Here is a 14413-nt window from a genome sequence, read left to right as displayed (position 1 = left end):
GTTGATAAATAATTTTTGCGAAAGTTTGTAAGATACTTGCGCTGAATTAATATTTGTATGATATTTCCTGTTATTTGCGTTACGTGTTGCTCCCGGGAAGTTGAAAACCGTTACCACGTGCAGCTGGTTCATTCGAGCTTTGGTCGCTGCTTGCCTTGGTAGTAATAGTGTATCTTGGAAATACATCTCTCTAGTAAAAAAAGGCTTATATTTCTCTTTATTGTCTTCTTTTAAAGGAGTGGAAATGGCGTAACGGCGAAGATGGAATTCAGTGGTATGTCCCGGCGAACGAAAGCAAAGATTGAACTTCGCGGAGTTACTGGTTATTGAACATTGGAGATGACAACGAGATAAGAATTTTAATTTCAAAACTTTCGATCAAAATGGTGGCAATGTATTTGAAGCTCGCATTGTAAGGATAGTTGTCGAGGTATTTTCTAGTACGAATCGAAGAAGTCGTGGTATTGAAATGTTTTGAACGACTGATATATATTTTTTTCAATAGCTAACCTTTGGCAGTAGGTAAATCTGATATCTCGATTCTGGTAGCCACCATTTTGGTCGACATGGTTAAGTGGATAAACGACGTTGAGTTTTTACGGTGGCACTACATTTGGTAACACCCATCTAAATTTTTGTGATCAAAACGCGTACAGGAAATTTATATGGCCTGTAAGACGAAAAAAATATATTTGGCAGCAACGAAATTCACTCTACAACAAATAAGTTGTCTTGCTAGAATTAAAATCATCGCGTAACATTTTACTCTTCGCAGATCGAGTAAAACGTCATGTTAAGTGAGATTGATAGGACCGCTTGCCTGTAGCGAAACAGAAAAAAACATATTTTGGAACAAAATATGGAAAAAAGCCTCAAAGATGGAAAAATTAATGCCAGAACAATGAAAATTACTCTTGAAAGGGTAAGGATGTCATCTGAATTAATCGCATGAACACACAGTTGTATGATAAAATTATTTGCAAACATTTTTAACAAAGTGAAACGCATCTACACTCCGGCTCAATTTAAGGTCGATTGCAAATTACGAAATTTTAAAGAAGTACGAACATTTCGAACAGCTGCCGACAGCCATCTGAGGTATTCCGAAGATCGCCGACGATATAATTCCGGAGATCACTCGAAGATTTCAGAAGTCTTCCGAAGATTTCCCAACGGTAACGAAGGCTTTGGGAACACTTGAAGGAATTCGGAAGGCTAAAGGGAAATTTCTCAGAGATTATAAACTGCATTCAGAATCATGTGATTGCCGATGTAGTGGTCTGGCTGAAAATGGAAACTTTTCTTGTACACCGTTGTACCACAGGTACTTTAAAATAAATTGGAAATGTTTTCAGGTTATTGGACATACTACACAACTCTCAATTTTTGAAAGTGCCACCTTAACGACTGATCAACGTTTGATTAACCTTTAGATGTTGAACGTGTAGGCTTCTAAGATCAATATCTGGTTTATAAAAGGTGTTGCAAAAACTGAGGAAAACGCAGCAAAGTATAGGAGAGTCGACTAAGGAGATGTTGTCTTGATGTGTTACCAAATTCTCAGAACTTCGGTTGAGACCAATTAAGACAATCGTTTAGGAGAGTTGAAATTTTCAGCTTTAATCAGTGTAGGAAAGAGTTTAGGATCGCGGAAAACAACAATATAAAACTTGTTCCTATAAATGCTTAAACATTTGCAAATCAAATTCGATTCTTACATCTTTTGTTTTTCAAAATTGGCTATTGCACAATACTGATTAATTTTTCAAGGTTTTCAAAAAGGTTACCAACAATTTTGAAAACAACTGAATCGTAACCAAAACTAGAAAGAACAGCAACAAATCTGTTAAAAAGGATTATATCATTTGCATATGAATTGTATTAAAAACGTGTCTTGTTATACAAAGTTCTCCTGGCGCCTTTGCATGTTTGTTTTCCTTTGTCACTTTTAACGTTTTAATTTCTGGATGTCCAAAAGAAATACATAAACATTTTTCTTTGATACTATGTTCAAAACAGTAAAATATTTACGGACTTTTCAAAAAGAGATTTAAATTTTCATGGAGGATTGCCCCGACATTGCTTTGATTGAACGAGTTCATAAAATATTTTGAACTAGTCGAAGAAATTTTGCGTTATTTTAGTAATGAACACCTTTGCTGCTACCAAATATTGATTATTTTGTGGTGTTTACACGTTGGCTGTTGCACGGGAAAAGAGAACGGAGCGAACGGTCTCATCGTAAGAAAAATATTAGCTTATTTCGAAACTTAAATGGGTTGTAACTCATCGAAATTGGGTAATTTAAGGAGGGACAATGATTGGATTTTGATTGATGAGTGTGCTTGCTCCTGTTCAACTGATCCGAAGTTCACCATGATCTATATTATCGTCTGACAGAGAAAGATATGACATGGCAAGCTATAAACAGTTGCAAATCAAACTCGATTGGATCGGTTAGTTGAAACGGTATTTCACGGTCACTTAACGAGATTTGAAATCCATTTCGGAATTAAATTTTATTTCGTCGCCTACTTGATTTGACCATTTGCCATTTCATCTTTTTCACGTCTCTATGAGCTCTTGGATCACCTCGCACAAACTCCACATCGCGAATTGAAATTTGAATACTGTTTGGCACAAATTTATTTTGAGATGGAAAAACGCTATCTAGAAATATCAAAATTGCTTTTTCAGTGCGAGGTGGTGCAGTAATTTTTGACGGGATTTTCTGTCAACTGTTGCCTTGAAGAATATTTTTGCGATCAAAAACTTCTGAAAGGTAACCTTATTGCATTTTTCTCAAAAAAGTTGTAAGGGGAAACGCTGTGCAATTTTTTTAAATCTTCCCGCCAAAAGTCTTAGTTTTTGAACGCGAACTTTTTTCTTCACACGTTTTAATTTAGTTTTACTGATTTTCAATTAATTACATAATTACTTAATCATTGTAAAACAATAAAATGAAATGAAACAGCAAGTGGTGGTTTTTATTGTGTACATTATTTTAGCAGTTATAAAAAACATTAAAGACAATTACAAAACTACACCAAATAGACAACAATAGCAAACGCGTCTTCACTACAAATTCTATTGGCTTTTAAATAATGCAATTAAATTCATTACAAGCAATTTGAATAAGTAAACAAAAAAAAAATGGCGCTTTTAAAAGGGCCTGGTTACTAGTCGAAATGTAGGCTATCTCTTTTACTACATTTTGACTATGTAGGGTTGCCAAAAAGAAAAAAAATTCTGCGCTTTTGAACAGAGTCTAGCTAGAAATCAAGCATATAATTCGACTTTTGATGGGAAAAGTCCTACATAGTGCAGGATTTTTTCCGCCAAAAGACTCCGTATATGTTTGACTCAAAACCAGACACCATTTAAAATTGCAGACTTTTTTTTCTGAGGACAACTTTTCCATTTCTTTCCTTGGTCCTTTTAAAAGCGCATCCTATTGATCTATTTAATGTGTCTTCGAAGACTAGAAAGATTTCAATAAATTTGCGAAATGAATACTAGACAATTAGACAGTAATTTCAACGAGTTTAATAACGAGACTTCCAGGCTGAAAATTCGTTTTGTAAAAACAAATCCAGGTAATGCTAATATTCTACCTTAATTTAAAGCAACAAACTTGAAATACAAATCACGGCTTTCTCGAAAACTAGCGAGATACGAGACAATTTAGTAGATACTAGACAATTTGACAGCAATTCCAGTGGCTTCTATTAACTCTCGAGTTTAGTGTTGTGCAATCACTAATACGAGCTCCGCCCTAACAATCTTTCGCAAGAAACTCTATCGAGATAAACTTTGTCTTGTAAATCTACCTCACTTTTAAAAGCTGATCCACTTAAGACACATCTAAACGAAGTTCTTTGCTATTCTTTTGGTTCTTTCTGCTTGTTAATGGCGCTTCATGTGCACTTGATGGTAGCCTGAAAGAAAGATAAATAAAACGTCCAATAAACAATGGCTATACTGATACCCAAAGAATAAAACATACATGCAGTGCATACTCGACTTAAGGGCCCAAAAAATTCCGATTGAGTAATTTGCCTGGGAGCCTTTGCGTTTTTTCAGTGTTAGTCACATGACCATGGGCGTGGCCTGATGACGTCATCACTAGTGCTGCTGATCATGAAAAAGTTACAATACATGAAATAACTCTGAAGTAACTAAAAATGACGAGGTTATATGACAATAAAGTTTCCCTAGCAACGGCTCGAAAAGATCGGTTAATGGGCCCTTAATTTTACAAGTTTATTCTCTAATTGGGAATCCGCTTGTCGTTTGGTTATATCGTCATCAAAGAAACACACGGAGCTTACATAGTAATAATTAAGAAAAACTTAGAACGTGGACAAACAGCAGCACGAAATAAATGGCACCGGTTAAAATGTAACATTCTTAAAGAAACCGTCATTCGCAACGTTTGCAGGCGAAAAGCTCACCGGCAAAATAGCACACTGACAATTTCACCGCAAAAATGTGCGCGACAAAACGGGCAATCCACTGTATTTGTACTTTCTTCCTGGGGATGAATTTATGCGATAAATAACTCGTGAAATGTTTGAGAATAAAAAGCTCTCGGGTAGCTGCACATTTTTACAATACAAAATAAAGGTAATTCGATTTGCTAAACGCTTATGACCAAAATACAAACAAAAATTGAAAGAGTTTTTAAAATGGTCCTGTAACCAGGTGGTTGATTCATGATTGAAAAACGTTACTCTGGTTTAAAAATGTAAAAATGTTAGTAAAAATTATTTTTGTAAAAGTCCCAACGTTTCGGCTAAAACTCCAGCCTTCATCAGGGGAAAGTGACAAGGAATTTGTTGAAAAGGTACGTTCTTACACTATGCAAATCGGCAAATCGGAGCTAATTATGTTCTGTCCCTTTGGGCTAAATTTAAAAATTCGTGCGGCAAATGGATACCACCATCACAGTTCAGCGGATTCCTACAAGTGTTAATTTCCCATGCTTCTAAAATACGTCTGTTGCGCCAATTTGTGCTTGTACGTAAGATCTTTGAAGATTCCCAGGAGATGGTGTGGCCAGAGTGTAAACAATGTTCCGCTAAAGCTGACTTGTGCGAGTGTTTGTTTACAACCGCTTTTTGATGTTCTTTGAGCCGGGTGGAAAATTTTCGTTTCGTTTCTCCGATGTAGCTTTTGTCACAACCTTGACAGGGAATTGAATAAATTGCGCCACGAGTCTGATCTTTCGGGACTGGGTCTTTTGGTTTGGGAAATAAATTGCCGATGGTATGGTGTGGTTTTAAAGCAACTTTGATGTTGTAATTACTTAGGATTCGCTTAATCGGTTCCGTAGTGCCCTTGACATATGGTAAAATGCAGAAACCTTTTTTGTCATCCCGTGGAGTTGCAGGCGTTTGTTGAGAAGGCCGTTCCGGTTTACTTGCATGAATAACAAAGCGTTTCGGGTAGCCATTTGCCCTGAGTGCCGCGATCACATACTTAGCTCCGATTTGCCGATTTGCATAGTATAAGAACGTGCCTTTCCAACAAATTCTTTGTCACTTTCCCCTGATGAAGGCTGAAGTTTTAGCCGAAACGTTGGGACTTTTACAAAAAGAATTTTTACTAACATTTTTACATTTTTAAACCAGAGTAACGTTTTTCAATCATGAAAAATTGAAATATTTACGCGTGCGAATACCAAGACAAAGTTGCTTTAGAATTCAACCTGTTGACATTTAAATACAATACTTTTGCACACAAGCTAAAGTACGCGCAACACAATTACGTGTAATGAATTATAGCAGATCTTACAGTAATTTACTAGTAATTATGGTTTTCTTTTGTTACTCTTTGCTCTGACAGCCCGACAGCTACAGCTAGTTTTGACAAGACGGCTTTTATGAAACTACGACTGAAAACAATCGACAGCTTTTTCAAGAGCAATGCCCAGTGGTATCTGAAATCCCAGATGGAAATTCACACAAAGTAAAAACCCGAAAACGGTATTGCAAAAACAAAACAAATAAATAAACACATGTAAGTCCGTAATTTGAACACAATTATGAAGCGTTTCTCTCCCACTATTAAAGTTTTAGCATATGAAGAGACTGACGTTTGTAACCAAGTGAGTTATTTGACGTGCACTTTCACGACACATGCAGTTTTCTCATGTTGTTCTGGCTTTTAAATCTATGGATAAGATCACTATGTTTGTCCATTCGATTCGAATCTATGCAGTATTTTCATGTGCTTTCTGTAGCAAAACAAAATTATGTACATTTTTTTTTCTTTGGCACTCTTGAAATGATAAAATAAAGTTCATGATCTTTTTCAACAAGAACTTTACGCCTAAATTTCCAAGCTGTCTGTTGTTCTGTGATGTAAATATCTTTCAGGGTTTGTTTGTTCTGAGAATTTGGCAATATATCACCACAATATTCTCTACTTCATAAACGTTTTCACATTGCTTAGTCCTTATTCAGAGATTTTAGTCAAAAAGCAAATTCGCCTTCCTTGTTTTGAGTTATCTAGACAATTCCGTTTTGAGATTACTTTCTAAATCCTCTTTACTGTCCCTTCATGATTGTGTTTGAGACTGTCAGGACAAAATTTAAATAAAGTTTACTACTCATGAGGCTTATTGGAAGGGAGCATTGATACATGAACCAGAAAGCAACTGGTCGTTGATCCAATTACACTGTAGGCGCCTCGCCTCACAATTTGAATATTCATCAACAACAGAACCTCTTTGTTTTCTTAAGGAATATTTTTATAACCTAACCATGAAGGGCTAGGGTATCCAGTTAGATATATAACAAGGGTTTCTTGAAATATCTGAATAGTGAAACAACATCTCTTATCTTTTCAATTCTTTGCCTGCAGTGAGCATAATTATTCCCAGTACATGCACCGTCAAGTAATAAAACAAATCTGTCACTCACCTAACAAGAGAACCCACTTTGATTCTTTTTCCTTTTGAGTCTCAGCACAGCTTTTGTTGTTGTTTTTTTTTTCTGTCTTGTGCCTAGTACGAATAAAGAAATGCCTTACCCTTTATTTCATCCTTTATCTCTTAATTTTAAAACCTACACAGCTAAAACTAAACCACCAGATTTTTTTTCCTTTTCAACCCTACAGGGGGAAGTTTCGACAATGAATGTAAGGTCAAGGCTGCATCAGGCCAAGTGATCTAAGTCATCACAGCTTATTTAGGTCTCTGATGCATTAAATGATAAAGCATTATTCCGCCTGGATGGGATGGTAGTGTGTCACAGGGTTAGTACACAGTATTAAATTCACCCAGTACCCATCTGTACTCCTATGTGGAGAGAGAGAGTTTGAGAGTAGTGTCTTGCCCAAGAACACAGTGCGGAGACCCAAACCATGGGCTCCAATCCTGACTGCTTGATGTGCAATCCAGATCACAGTAAAAACCCTCCCACAAAAAAAAATACTCCTCAACAACAGCACCCCAGGCATTGTAGTCTTGAAGAATTTTTGTACACCATACCCCTAAAGTGCTAAGCTATATGGCCACACTGTAACACCGGTTCAAAGACATGGTTGATCATCGTAGTTGTACAAACAACTTAAGCAGTTGTGAAATAAATAAAGCCTGAAAAAAAATTCAGGCTTGAAGGGGATCTGAACCCATGACCTTTGCGATACCGGTGCAATGCTCCACCAACTAAGCTGTCAAGCCAACTGGGAGTTGGACACTGTGATTTTGTAATATACCCGTAGATGTTGAATACTACTGAATTATATGAAAGATCACATATTTGAACTGCCTGCAAAAATATGACGACAAGATTGATCATCGCATTATACACACAACCAGTTTGTTGAAATAGCTGAACAGTAGTGGAACAATAACATCTCTATTCGTTTTAATTTTTTGCCTACATATTATTTGTGCAAAATTATCCCTAGATACACAATACCAAACATCGATAACACTGTAACTGACCTCCTATGAGATCCAATGTCCCATTTTGATTTTCTCCTCTTGAGTCTCAGCACATGCTCTTTTCCTTGCTTCTCTGTTTTGCACCTAGTACGAAACTGCAAAATAATGTTTTAACCTTTTAATAGTTTTTGAATTCCTTGATCTCTTAAGTGGTACAAACTACACAAATTTTTAAAGTTTCAACCCTACTGGGGGGGGGGGGGGGGGGCTTGATGATGAAGGTAGAGTCCATGTTAAGTCTTCACCAGGCCCAGTGATCCAAACGACTCCACCTTATACCAATTTCTGTAGCATCAATTGATAAGGCATCTTTCTACTCCCCCACCAACCACCTTAATTTAAATGGGATGCCAGTCTGTTGCAAGGTTAGCCCCAGTATGAAATTCACCCAGTACCCATTTGTATTTCTGCAGGGTTGCCACCTACTAGAACAACAACAACAAAAAATCCCTGACTTTTCCCTAACTTTTCTCTGACTGTAAAGCCATTTTCACTGACCCTGCAGGATGACTATTCCTGCCTTGAATCAACAAAAATAAGGATGGCTCAGATAATTTTAAAAACAAAGTTGCCTTGCCTATACAAAAACATCTAGTAAAATCTAATTTTCCCTGACTTTTCCCTGACCAAGGCAATGCTGTTGTGGGTGGAGGGAGACACAGTGAGAGTAACCTGTCTTGTCCAAGAACACAATGCAGTCAAATTGAGCTGCAGTGCAAAACATTAACATCTCTACCTGTTTTAATTTTCCGCCTGCATTGATTGAGTGCCATTATTCCCAGCACAGGTAAAATTGAGTCACTGATAACCTCTCTAACCACACAAAAAGAAACACATTAGACTCCCCTAATATAGAATCTATTGCCTCAATAGAAATCTTTCTCCATGTACATCTCGGCACACAGTTTTCTGGTTTTGTATCTAGTAAGGAATATATGGGAACTGCTTTAACCTTTATGACAGCCTTGAGCTCTTGAAAGGACTGTCAGTCAACCAGCATGCAATGCACACGTTGCCCGAACAAAGCCCACATTCAATCATTTTGCTCTCCAATCCTTTACAATCATATCCCAAAGCATCCACCCAGATTGTGTGACATTTATGGCCTTTGACAACAAGATTTAGTATCACCCTTACTACTGAAAGGAACATTGTAGTAAATTGTTTGTTTTCCCTTATTTGAAACGCTAAACAACGGCCGGTACGATGTCATTTGCAAAGTTCTAACCCCAGTGGAATGTTTAGACCATAGAGGCTCTTCAAGAGAATTATCTGAGAAAATCTAACCCCAAAGGAATGTTTAGACCATAGAGGCTTTTCAAGAGAATTATCTGAGAAAATCTGTCCAGGATCAATGGCGAAACAGTTGAGATGTACTTGAAGGTAAAATATATATTCCCCTCTGCTGCAGTAAGTGACAGTGAATTGATCTTATTTTACTTCACAATGCTAGCCTTCAGAAAAGGTTATTGCATCACTTGTAGATTCATCCAATCTTAGGTTAACTTTGTCAAGATTATTTAAAATTTATATTCATGAAAAGTACTTCCTCTGCTGTGTTTTATTCCTGGATAAGAAAACTCACGAACAATGCAAACCCAGGCATTGCCATTTTAGGGAATTTCTGTACACCCTTCCCCTGAAGGGCTAACGTGTAGTATGGCCACATAACAACAGTTTCTTGAAATAGCTAAATACAGTGTATGTAAACAGTGAAACAATGGAACAGTAACATCTCTATTTGTTTAAAAGTCTCCACCTGCACTGTACACTGGCATTCCTGGTTAGTAGTACACGAAACCAAACACAAAGAAATTATGACTCACTTGATATGGAATCCAACGTTTCAAAATGATTATTTTTCCTCCAAGTCTCAGCAAAATGATAATTTCATTGTTACTTCTATGTTTTGTATCTAGTAAGAAACAGGAAATTGTTTAACCTTTATGACAGCCTTACTTTCTATGTTTTACAAACTATACAATTAAAAATAAGTCATCAGACTTTTTTCAACCTGACTAGGGGAGAGGTATGACAAATTATGAAGGCAAGGTAGAATCTGTGTCAGGCCAAGTGATCCAAAACTCTCAGCTTATTCTGGTTTTGAAGGTTAACGTGATATAAAGAATTTCTCCTCTCTCCCACACCCTACACGGGATGCTAGTCCCCCCCCAATTACAGGGTTAGCCCCCAGCATTGAAGTCACCAAGTAACAATAATTATTGTACACTGGGGTGGTGAGAGAACTGTGAGAACAAAGTGTCTTGACTTGTCCAAGAACAAACCAAAGACTCAGTGCAGTCCAGTGCACCAACCGTTAGATTACACTGTCTGCTCAAATTCCACAATAACAATTATGACTACATAGCATGAAGCTAAAATGGTTAAGGAAGTAATGATACATAAAGTGGAAAGAAATACTGGTAGTGTTGCACACAGTTTCTAAGAATAGACTACATCACCAGAGACCCCCACATGACTCAGACAAGAATTAGTCCGATAGAAGGTTTTGTATGAACGTGTTGTCTTCTAGACCAAAAAATTCAGGCAAAAAAAGAAAGATTGGTGATCTAGGTGTTTGATTAGCTTAAAAAAAATGTTAGAAAGCAAACACTGCTGCCATGGGTAATGTAAAATGGATTCAAGGTGTCCAAGGTATATTATTATTATTCCAAGGTACATGCCATGGGTTTTCTCAGACATTTTGAGCTGGAGAGGCCATCAAATTGCAAAATTAATTGCTGGGTATCGTGCTGCAGGGCTCACAAGCGCCGTTGTTCCACACGTCACTCTTAAAGAAGAAAGCCACGCAATGGTTTGTTTGTCTGAGTCACACGGGGGGATAAATTTTTCATGGCCCCATTTGTGTGTGACGCTATTTGGTCCCCCCTCCGACACATACATTGTAAACATTCATCAAAAACAGTACACCAGGCAGGACTATTTTATCTCGTCACATACATGTTACAAAAGACTCTTGAAATAGCTGAACGAAAATGAAACAACAGCTTCCCTGCTCATTTTAATATTGCCAGCATCATTTGTGTGTTATAATTCTTAGTACAGGTAGCAAAAGTAACAATGTTATTAATAACAACTCTAACCAAACCCAAAGAAATCATGACTCACCTTTTTGGGGATCTACAGTTAATTATTACTGTTATGTCTCAAAGTGAATTTCTTTCCATGTACATCTCAGGAAATACATGATTGTGGACTTAATTGCTGCTTCTCTGTTTCCATCTGGTAAGAAATGCATACAGGAAAGGTTTTTAAAAGCATTTAAAAGGAGCATTCAAGCATTCAAGCCTTATAAGCACTGGAAAAACTGCAAAATAATACGAAACAAGAGGCTGCAGTCTAAGATAAATGGTAAACCAACCAGACAGGGTAACCTTTCTTTGAAGCATGCAGATAGCAACAACAACCCATTAGCATTGAAGATTAACATTTACAAATTCATCACCTTAGGTTTTGTCCAGATTGCAATGTGCAATCCTGACGTTTTCTAGGGTTCCATTGTCTGAGCATGTGCATACGTTTGCTTCTTATAACCTGGTTAGATGTCAATTTTTTAAGCTTCATCAACAGACACTCTGTGATGCAATTTTGCAAAGTCCATTAGCAAAGAAAATGTGCAAAGCATCACAGAATACTAACACAGGCAAACACGGTTTTGCCCAATGTTCACATGGGTTGAAGTCCAAATGAAACAGATGCACATGTAAACAACTTTTGGTATCATGTGATGTGTGCTTTAACTTTAAATATCTTTTCAATATAATATATTTTTAATTGTACCATATACAGACCAATAAGTTAGTGAGTAATGTCACAGAAACATGCACTCCAACTTTATCCACTGGAGTGCAGTCCCAATACCAACAGACAGCGTGTCACTTGGGCCACTCAATCATAATATTCACCTCTTCTAATAGCTATTGCTATCACTTACCTACATGTGCCAATCATAGTTTCCATGTTGACATAATCATGTCTTGTCTTGAAAATCTAGGCTTCCTGGCTTTCAGTTTGATGTGTTTTATTCTGTAGGAATAAACAACGTACATGTACGAGGTGGTAAATACAATCATTCCACATTTATAATTTAAGTCTGAGTGACTATAGATTACAGCTATAATAAAATTCATCATTCATTGTGCAGTCAATTGGCTGGTGTCCAATGGCAGGTACCCAGTCACAACCAACTTACTTGTGCTTTACAGGCTTTCTTCTTAATGTTTCCTACATTCAAGCAACACATACTTAAGACTATTAAAGTAATTGGCCTCCTTCTGCATGCTCATTTGAGTTGAAATTATCCATCCAAGTACACCCTGAATTGTGCTCTACTCCATCCAGTTACATGATTGATGAGTTATTGACTAAGCATAAGGTCAAGATAGCTGGATATTGGCTAAGTTCTATTTTTACTTTTTTATTTATTTATTATTATTATTTTTATTATTATTATTATTATTATTATTTATTTATTTATTTATTTATTTATTTATTTTTTCATGTTTATGAAGGTCCATAAACACAAAACTAGATCAATTTTCAGCCATCTTGACCGAACAAGCTTGACCAAGATTTTAAGAACAATTTTGTCTTCGGGGACACAATACATATTACCCCCAAGTGGAAAGATAGTGCCACCTTTCCTGTGGAATAACCAATCACAGCACAGGATTTGGTTAATCTTGCCTGCTTGAGGAGCTGACCATATAATAACATTACAAATAAAAGTACAGTAGGACTAAAACTAAAACTGAACCTGCATTCAGGTCTTTGTTTAAAAGGATAATTCATTAGAAGGATAATATCAACAATTGATTTACAGGGACTTTCATTAGGGGCCAGGCAGCGGGAAAATTGACTGGCAGTGAGGATAACTGTGCCCACCTGGTTTGACCTTCTAGAGGAAAGGTTTTCTTATAAAGACATTCAGTTCATAAAGTTTTGTGAGTTCAAAAATATGCACATCTATTTGGGCAAGATTTCCGTGGGACCCCCTACATTAATTATGCATACAGCTCTTTGTTTAACTAAACAATAGCCAATAGAGCTCCTTTGAGACTCATCCGCTTTCAATAACTGTAAAATTTGCCATTTTTTTCGCGCAGACTGTAGACTTGTTAACTGAATCAAGGTACCATTTGATTTTCCATCATTGAGAGCCAACCAACCGTGAGAGCATTACTTAGGCTCACCTGCAGGCGTGATCTGGAGTGCAGACTTATACCGCGATTAGCTATACGCTAAAAAATCTTGTTTACAGTCAGCACTCGATACTGGAAATAGCATGATGTATACTTTACAATCTGTAGTCTGCAGTCTGCATATCCCCGGTACCGCAAGTGAGGTGACAATGTTATTACCATGTGCTCAAGACAAATTCACCCTCCAAAAACGTCTGCTTCCACTAGCATTAACTTCTGCAAGTTACTTTTCACTTTGAAGGAATAAATCTTACTTATGATAATATAAGGACAAGTCACAGAAGAGCACATAAAAACAGAAAAACGCCAAAATGCCTCACCTTGCAAGAAGCAACATCGGCCCGCCATATTTTCGAAGACATCATGCTTCTGGACACGTGATCTTAGATTGTTCAGTATTACTCAACCGGATCTGACATCACGCCATTGCTCAGCTTCCGGTTCTTTAATAAATCAATGGAATATTTACGCGAAGATAGTCATAACTGCCAGTGAATGCAGTCTAAAATGGTTATGTCCAAAGACAGAAAACTCAAGAAATACTTTTAGTGAAGCATGGAACACCTCTGGTACCCAAAGACAGGCATAGTAGACTTCTTATGTCTCTTTCAGAATTAGGAGGATCGAATGGTCTTTGCGAGCATTTGCGAACATGCGAGCAGTGCGTTTATTTTTGCGAGCACGAGCGGTGATCAAATTTGTCTTGCTAGCCGAGTGAACACTTTAGAAAATACAGATGGCGAGCAGCGAGCACGTCGGAAACTCAACAAACCCAACCGGACAAATGACACACGCAACCGAAGGTATTGCCAAAACCTATATTTTCACTTGAATTACGTGGTTTATCAGGTCCACTGAAATCGTTTCAATTTCTAAGCTCAATTTAAATTTTTCTTTAGTTTGGGATTAATTTGACTGCAAAACTACAAACAATTTTCTACCTTTGCGGGTGCCTTTCGCGAAGAATTCTTATGCGTGCCAGTTTCAATGAAACGAGGAAACACACCTCCAGAAACATTTACATCGCAGCCTGCATCATTTCCCCAACGTTTTCCAGCTGTTTCCAAGATGCAAATTATATGCTTCCGCTACACTGCAGAGATTTTTAACGAGAATCTGAGCAGTTCCAAAAATTTTGTGAGGAAGAGCATCTAATTTTTGCGAGCAATTCGAGCAGAAGCCAAATTTAGCGAGCACTTTTACATCGAATGGGACCATTCGATACCCCTAGTTTTAG

General features: G+C 37.2%; 1 long non-coding RNA gene across 2 annotated transcripts; it reads right to left on the bottom strand.

Annotated features, from left to right (window-relative positions):
* Nucleotides 1-3074: 3074 nt before the first annotated feature.
* LOC145467826 (uncharacterized) lies at nucleotides 3075-13749 on the bottom strand. 2 transcript variants are annotated; one of them, XR_014042121.1, is made up of 7 exons: nucleotides 13497-13749; nucleotides 11906-12001; nucleotides 11084-11197; nucleotides 9781-9869; nucleotides 7955-8049; nucleotides 6927-7009; nucleotides 3075-3938 (listed from the first exon to the last, which is right to left on the bottom strand). It is a non-coding gene; the product is annotated as an uncharacterized LOC145467826 (long non-coding RNA). The 2 variants fall into 2 exon arrangements; XR_014042122.1 differs by having other exon boundaries at nucleotides 11910-12001.
* Between the last annotated feature and the right edge of the window lie 664 nt (nucleotides 13750-14413).

Source organism: Orbicella franksi, chromosome 14, assembly GCF_964199315.1.
Source record: "Orbicella franksi chromosome 14, jaOrbFran1.1, whole genome shotgun sequence".
Taxonomy (NCBI): Eukaryota; Metazoa; Cnidaria; class Anthozoa; order Scleractinia; family Merulinidae; genus Orbicella; species Orbicella franksi.
The sequence above is the reverse complement of the archived record's forward strand: the minus strand, read 5'-3'. Positions and strand labels throughout refer to the sequence as shown.